The sequence below is a fragment of the Cynocephalus volans genome, chromosome 16 (genome assembly GCF_027409185.1).
Source record: "Cynocephalus volans isolate mCynVol1 chromosome 16, mCynVol1.pri, whole genome shotgun sequence".
NCBI lineage: Eukaryota > Metazoa > Chordata > Mammalia > Dermoptera > Cynocephalidae > Cynocephalus > Cynocephalus volans.
This window is the reverse complement of record NC_084475.1, coordinates 1,095,621-1,103,245: the sequence shown is the minus strand read 5'-3', so window position 1 is coordinate 1,103,245 and position 7,625 is coordinate 1,095,621.

The window sequence follows — 7,625 nt, the reverse complement described above, 5'->3', positions numbered from 1 at the left end:
GTCGCTCTGGGAGCGAAGTGCGGGTAGCGAACAGACGTGTTCGGGGGCTCGCCACCCGGCAATCCTGGGAGACGTCCCAGGATCAGGGGAGGACCAGGGACGCCTGGTGGACCCCTTGGCAGAGGATTATTGTGTTTTGGTCTCACCGCGTCTCGGGAGGCGCGCTCTGCCATCGGACTCTTTCTTCTATTTCTACGGCACTCGGTCTCGTCGCCGTTTCTGGTTTCTTTTTGTCTTAGTTGTGATAGGTCTTTGCGTCGTCGTTCCCCTATTGGAAATTTTCGAGATGGGACAAAGTGCCATTACCCCTCTCTCCCTTACTCTAGATCATTGGAAAGATGTCAAAACCAGGGCTCACAATCTGTCCGTGGAGATCAAAAAAGGAAAATGGCGGACTTTCTGTTCGTCTGAGTGGCCCACATTCGGCGTAGGTTGGCCGCCAGAGGGAACCTTTGATCTTACTGTCATTTTTGCAGTTAAAAAGATTGTTTTTCAGGAGACCGGAGGACACCCGGACCAGGTTGCCTATGTCGTGGTATGGCAAGACCTCGCCCAGAATCCCCCTCCCTGGGTGCCACCCTCCAGCAAAGTCGCTGTTGTTTCGGGATCAGAAAATACTCAAAGGCCACCTACAAGGAAGCCTTCCGCCCCTCCCCAACCCCCCGTCCTCCCGACACCAGATGACCTATTTTCTCTCTCTGAACCCCCACCTTACCCGGCGGCTCCGCTGCCCCCTCTGACCCCTCAGGGAAACAGATCGGCACCAGGCCGAGCGCCCGGTGATCCTAGCCCTGAGGGACCGGCTGCGGGGACTAGGAGCCGCCAACCTCGCAGTCCGAGAGACGGCTCCGGTCCTGACTCCACCGTAGCTTTGCCCCTCCGAGCCATAGGGCCCCCAGCCGAGCCAAATGGCTTGGTCCCTTTGCAATATTGGCCTTTTTCCTCAGCAGATCTTTACAATTGGAAGTCTAACCATCCTTCTTTTTCTGAAAAACCAGCAGGTCTCACGGGACTTCTTGAGTCCCTTATGTTCTCTCACCAGCCCACTTGGGACGATTGCCAACAGCTACTCCAGATCCTCTTCACCACTGAAGAGCGAGAAAGGATTCTTCTGGAGGCCCGCAAGAACGTTCTCGGGGATAACGGGGCCCCTACACAACTCGAGAACCTCATTAATGAGGCTTTCCCCCTCAATCGACCTCAATGGGATTACAACACGGCCGAAGGTAGGGAGCGTCTTCTGGTCTACCGCCGGACTCTAGTGGCAGGTCTCAAAGGGGCAGCCCGGCGCCCCACCAATTTGGCTAAGGTAAGAGAGGTCTTGCAGGGACCAGTAGAACCCCCCTCGGTTTTCTTGGAACGCCTAATGGAGGCATATAGGAGATACACTCCGTTTGACCCCTCTTCTGAGGGACAGCAGGCGGCAGTTGCCATGGCCTTTATCGGCCAGTCAGCCCCAGACATTAAAAAAAGGTTACAAAGACTAGAGGGGCTCCAAGACCTTTCCTTACAAGACTTAGTAAAGGAGGCAGAAAAGGTGTACCACAAGAGAGAAACAGAAGAAGAAAGACAGGAAAGAGAAAAAAAAGAGACAGAAGAGAGAGAGAGGCGGCGTGATAAACGCCAAGAAAAAAATTTAACTAGGATTTTGGCCACAGTAGTAAGTGATAAAAGGTTTACAGATAAGCAGAAAGGGACCCTGAGCAACCGGGCAAGACCGACACCTAGGGACAAAAGGCCTCCCCTCGACAGGGACCAGTGCGCCTACTGCAAAGAGAAAGGCCACTGGGCAAGGGAATGCCCCCGGAAAAAAAAAAAAAAACGACAAAAAAGCCAGGGTTCTATCCCTAGACGACTAGGGGAGTCAAGGTTCGGACCCCCTCCCCGAACCTAGGGTAACATTGACAGTGGAGGGGACCCCCATCGAGTTTCTGGTCGATACCGGGGCTGAACATTCGGTGCTGACCCAACCCATGGGGAAGGTAGGGTCCAGGCGGACAGTCGTAGTAGGAGCGACCGGCAGCAAAGTCTACCCCTGGACCACTCAGAGACTTTTAAGGGTCGGACATAGGCAAGTGACCCATTCCTTTTTGGTCATACCTGAGTGCCCTGCTCCTCTGTTGGGCCGGGACATCCTGACCAAACTAAAGGCTCAAATCCAGTTTTCCACAGAGGGCCCACAAGTAACATGGGGAGATCACTCTACCATGTGCCTGGTCCTAAACCTAGAAGAAGAATACCGGCTGTATGAAAAGCCGGCCTCTCCCTCCATCGACCCATCCTGGCTCCAACTTTTTCCCACCGTATGGGCAGAAAAGACAGGTATGGGACTGGCCAATAACGTCCCACCAGTAGTAGTAGAGCTGAAATCAGGTGCCTCACCGGTGGCCGTCCGACAGTATCCAATGACTAAAGAAGCCCGGGAAGGCATCAGACCCCACATCCAAAGGTTCTTAGACCTAGGGGTCTTAGTGCCCTGCCAATCGCCCTGGAACACCCCTCTGCTACCAGTAAAAAAGCCAGGGACCAATGACTATCGGCCAGTCCAAGACTTGAGAGAAATTAACAAAAGGGTGCAAGACATTCATCCCACGGTCCCAAATCCATACAGCCTCCTGAGTTCCCTTCCGCCTAGTCACACTTGGTACTCAGTCCTGGATCTCAAGGATGCCTTTTTTTGCCTCAGACTACACCCCAACAGCCAGCCACTGTTCGCGTTCGAGTGGAGAGACCCAGAAAAAGGTAACACAGGTCAGCTGACCTGGACACGGCTGCCACAGGGGTTCAAAAATTCTCCCACTCTCTTCGACGAGGCCCTCCACCGAGATTTAGCTCCTTTTAGGGCTCTCAACCCACAGGTCATATTACTCCAATATGTGGACGACCTCCTGGTGGCGGCTCCCACATATGAAGGCTGCAAAAAAGGGACACAGAAGCTCTTGCAGGAACTGAGTAAGTTGGGGTACCGGGTATCGGCTAAAAAGGCCCAGTTATGCCAGAAGGAGGTCACCTATTTGGGGTACCTGCTCAAAGAGGGAAAAAGATGGCTGACCGCGGCCCGGAAAGCTACAGTTATGAAGATCCCCACTCCCACAACCCCCAGGCAGGTCCGCGAATTTCTGGGCACTGCCGGATTCTGCAGGCTCTGGATTCCTGGGTTTGCTTCCCTGGCTGCACCCTTGTACCCCCTGACAAGGGAAAACATTCCTTTTACCTGGACTGAGGAGCATCAAAAGGCTTTTGACCACATAAAAAAAAGCCTTGCTGTCTGCCCCCGCCTTGGCTCTCCCAGACCTCACCAAATCATTTACTCTGTACGTAGATGAAAGAGCCGGTGTAGCCCGAGGAGTGCTTACTCAGACCCTAGGACCATGGCGACGGCCAGTAGCTTATCTATCAAAAAAACTGGATCCAGTGGCCAGTGGGTGGCCAACCTGCCTAAAAGCGGTTGCTGCAGTGGCACTCCTCCTCAAAGACGCTGATAAGTTAACCTTGGGGCAAAATGTGACTGTGATTGCTTCCCACAGCCTCGAAAGTATCGTGCGGCAGCCCCCCAATCGGTGGATGACCAATGCCAGAATGACTCATTACCAGAGTTTGCTGCTAAACGAAAGAATATCGTTCGCGCCCCCTGCTGTCCTGAACCCAGCTACCCTACTACCAGTCGAGTCAGAATCCACTCCAGTACACCAGTGCTCAGAAATCCTTGCTGAGGAAGCTGGGACTCGACGGGACCTGAAGGACCAGCCATTGCCCGGAGTGCCTGCCTGGTATACAGACGGTAGCAGCTTCATTGCGGAAGGTAAATGGAGAGCAGGGGCCGCCATCGTAGACGGCAAACGGACGGTATGGGCAAGCAGCCTGCCAGAAGGGACATCAGCCCAGAAGGCCGAGCTAATAGCCTTGACGCAGGCATTACGCCTAGCCGAAGGAAAAAACATCAACATCTACACGGACAGCAGGTATGCTTTTGCCACTGCTCACATTCATGGGGCAATATATAAACAGAGGGGACTGCTCACTTCTGCTGGAAAAGACATTAAAAATAAACAAGAAATTCTGGCTCTGCTAGAGGCCATTCACCTCCCTAAGCAGGTCGCCATTATCCACTGCCCAGGCCACCAGAGAGGAAATAACCCTGTGGCGGCCGGGAACCGGAGGGCCGACGAGGCTGCAAAACAAGCCGCCCTGTCGGTCAGGGTGCTAGCAGAAACCACAAAGCTACAAGAGCCAATCGAGCCTGCTCAAGCTAAGACCAGGCCAGGAGAGCTCACTCCTGACCAGGGAAAAGAATTCATTCAGCGGCTACACCAGCTGACACACTTAGGACCAGAAAAGCTCCTTCAACTGACAAGCCGCACCAGCCTCTCCATCCCGAACCTCAGGTCCACCGTCCAAGAAGTCGCCAATCGGTGTCCAGCTTGCGCCATGACTAATGCGGCTACCACCTACCGAGAGACCGGAAAAAGACAACGGGGAGATCGACCCGGCGTATACTGGGAAGTAGACTTTACAGAGGTAAAGCCTGGCCGGTATGGGAACAAGTATCTGCTAGTATTTGTAGATACTTTCTCTGGATGGGTAGAAGCTTTTCCTACCAAAACGGAAACGGCCCTGACTGTATGTAAAAAGATACTAGAAGAAATCCTGCCCCGTTTCGGGATCCCTAAGGTGATCGGGTCAGATAATGGCCCAGCCTTTGTTGCTCAGGTAAGCCAGGGACTAGCCACACAACTGGGGATAAATTGGAAATTACATTGTGCGTATAGGCCCCAGAGCTCAGGTCAAGTAGAGAGAATGAATAGAACCATCAAAGAGACCTTAACTAAATTGGCCTTAGAGACCGGTGGAAAAGACTGGGTGGCCCTCCTTCCCTTAGCGCTGTTCAGAGCCAGGAATACCCCTGGCCAGTTCGGTCTAACTCCCTATGAAATCCTCTACGGGGGACCCCCCCCCATACTTGAGTTGGGAGAAACACTGGGTCCCGATGATAATTTTCTCCCTGTCTTATTTACCCACTTAAAGGCTCTAGAAGTTGTGAAGACCCAGATTTGGGACCAGATCAAAGAGACATATCAGCCCGGTACCATAGCTGTCCCCCACCCGTTCCAGGTCGGAGACCGAGTGCTGGTCAGACGCCATCGACCCAGCAGCCTTGAGCCTCGGTGGAAAGGCCCGTATCTGGTATTGCTGACCACCCCGACCGCAGTGAAAGTTGATGGCATCGCTGCCTGGATCCATGCTTCCCATCTCAAGCCTGCACCACCCCCGGCACCAAACGAGACCTGGGAGCTGGAAAGGACTGATCATCCTCTTAAGCTGCGTATTCGGCGGCGGAAAAATGAGTCCACCGGGTAGAAACCCCCACCAGCCTGTGACCCTCACCTGGAAGGTACTGTCCCAAACTGGAGACGTTGTCTGGGTCAAACAGGCTGCCCAGCCTCCTTGGACTTGGTGGCCCGATCTTAAACCTGATGTATGTGCCCTGGCGGCGGGTATTGAAACCTGGGATATCCCGGGATCCAGTGTATCGGCCTCCAAGGCCCAGATCAGACCCCCTGATTCAGACTATACAAAAGCTTATAATCAGATCACCTGGGGGGTCCCAGGGTGCAGCTATCCCCGAGCTAGAAACAGGCTTGCAGCTTCCCCCTTCTACGTGTGCCCCCGGGATGGCCGGACCCTTTCAGAAGCTAGAAGGTGCGGAGGGCTAGAATCTCTATATTGCAAAGAATGGGGTTGTGAAACAACGGGGACAGTCTACTGGGGACCTAGTTCCTCATGGGACCTCATAACTGTAGAACGTAACGATAGCAGTAAAAACTGTGACAACACCGGCTGGTGTAACCCCCTTAAAATAAAATTCACAGAGAAAGGAAAAAATTCCAGAGATTGGGCACAAGGAAAAACCTGGGGACTAAGATTCTATCTGACGGGAAACGATCCAGGTGTACTGTTCACCATTCGCCTAGATATCACCAATATGCCAACTGTGGCAGTGGGCCCCGACCCCGTCCTTGCAGAACAAGGACCTCCTAGCAACAAGCTGTTCCCAATGACTAGCAGGCAACCCCCCGCGGCACAAATGAGCACTGTTACACAGAGCCTTCTATCACCAGGCACTCTACCTCCCACCACGGGTGACAGGCTCTTTGGTCTTGTACAGGGGGCCTTCCTAGCTCTAAATGCCACCAACCCAAACGCCACAGAACATTGCTGGCTCTGTCTGGCCATAAGCCCCCCCTACTATGAAGGAATAGCCTTTTTGGGAGAGGCCAATTATACCACCAACTTCGAGAACTGCCGTTGGGGGACCCAAGGAAAGCTTACTCTCACAGAGGTCACAGGACAAGGGTTATGTATAGGAACAATACCTTCTACCCATCAACATCTTTGCAACCAGACCCTATCCATCAATTCCTCCGGGGACCATAATTACCTTCACCCCTCCAACCATAGCTGGTGGGCTTGCAGCACCGGTCTCACCCCTTGCGTTTCCCTCTCAGTTTTTAATCAGTCTAAAGATTTCTGTGTCCAGGTTCAGCTGATTCCTCGCATCTACTACCATCCTGAAGAAACCTTGTTGCAGGCCTATGACAACCCTCATCCCAGGTTTAAGAGAGAACCTCTCACACTTACCCTAGCTGTCCTACTGGGAATTGTGGCAGGTATAGGTACCGGCTCGGCCGCCCTGATTAAAGGACCTATAGACCTCCAGCGGGGCCTAACCGATCTCCAGACTGCCATGGACGCTGACCTCCGGGCCCTCCAAGATTCAGTCAGCAAGTTGGAGGACTCATTGACTTCTCTATCTGAGGTAGTACTCCAAAATAGGCGAGGCCTTGACTTACTGTTTTTAAGAGAAGGAGGCCTCTGCGCGGCCCTCAGAGAAGAGTGCTGTTTTTATGTAGACCATTCAGGTGTGATACGAGACACCATGGCCAAACTCAAACAAAGACTAGATAAAAGACAGTTAGAGCGCCAAAAGAATCAAAACTGGTTTGAAGGATGGTTCAATAGCTCCCCTTGGTTCACTACCCTACTATCAACCATCATCGGGCCCCTAGTACTCCTTCTTCTGTTGTTCACCCTTGGGCCCTGCGTCATCAATAGACTAGTCCAATTCATCAATGATAGGGTAAGTGCAGTTAAAATTCTGGTCCTTAGACAAAAATACCAAACCTTAGATGACGAAGATAACCTTTAATTCCGCTCTAAGATTAGAGCGATCCACAAGAAAAAATGGGGGAATGAAGGAAGTGTTTTTCTTTTTTCTTTTCAAGCTAGCCGCAGTATAGGGAAAATACAGCCAAAAAGTCAAGTTAAGAAACAAGGGGAACAGAGTCAAACAGGATATCTGTGGTTATGCACCTGGGCCCCGGCCCGAGGCAAAGGGCGGATAGTTCCCAGAAATAGACAAGTCAGTTAAAGTTTCAAGAGTGCCCCTCAGCTGTTTCAAGGACTCCCACTTGACCGAAGTTCACCCCTGGCTTGATTTAAACTAACCAATTACCTTGCTTCTCGCTTCTGTACCCGCGCTTTTTGCTATAAAAAGGACCCAGGAGCTCTACTCGGCGCGCCAGTCTTCCAAAAGACTGAGTCGCCCGGGTACCCGTGTGATCAAT